This window comes from Carlito syrichta, unplaced genomic scaffold (assembly GCF_000164805.1).
Source record: "Carlito syrichta isolate Samal-C Ts95f unplaced genomic scaffold, Tarsius_syrichta-2.0.1 Scaffold146399, whole genome shotgun sequence".
Lineage (NCBI taxonomy): Eukaryota > Metazoa > Chordata > Mammalia > Primates > Tarsiidae > Carlito > Carlito syrichta.
The window spans coordinates 323,153-323,981 of NW_007090495.1; positions in this window are offsets into that span (position 1 = coordinate 323,153).

Consider the following 829-nt stretch of genomic DNA (forward strand, 5'->3'; position numbering starts at 1 on the left):
ATACTCAGTGATCTATCATAGAAACAAACAACTGAGTACCACATGTTCTCACTCCTAAGCGGACCCTGAATATTTACCATAATATTATAAGAAAGGGATTAGCAGTAGCCAGAAACTGCTGGGGAGGGAGTGGGATGCATGATATCAGTAAGATACCTGATCACAAACCAGACAAAGCGGGGACCAAAGGGAGGCCCCAACTTTACCTGTACAATGATCACTTGTATACCTAATCCTGAATTGTACCCCACATTAAAAAAAAAAAAGAGGGCCGGGCTCGGTGGCTCCGCCTGTAATCCCAGCACTTTGGGAGGCCAAAGCAAGAGGATTGCCTGAGCCTGTGGGGTCGAGACCAGCCCGGGCAACTTGGTGAGACCTCATCTCTACAATAAAGGAAAAATTAGCCGGACATGGTAGTGTGCGCCTGTAGTTCTGGCTACTTGGAAGGCTGAGGCGGAAGGATCGCCGGAGCCCAGCGTGGAGGCTGCAGTGGCCGGGAGCGTGTCATGCCCTCCAGCCTGGGTGACAGAGTGAGACTCCAACTCAAAGAAAGAAAGAAAGAAAGAAAAACTCACCGTGTGTTTTCCCGGCCCAAGGGCCTTTGCACATGCTGTACCCTCAGCCAGGAATGCTGGCTCACCTCCTTCCCTAACTCCACTTTGTTGCTAACTGGCACTATGTCCTTGTCCTTCAGGACTCCCCAATCCTCCTCTGCTGAGAACAGCCCCGTGTGCCTGCAGGGACACCATGTAGACTTGTTCCTGGGGTTGGCCTGGCCCCCACTCTCACCCTGCATGTGGACAAGAGACATGAACGGACACTTCTCAAA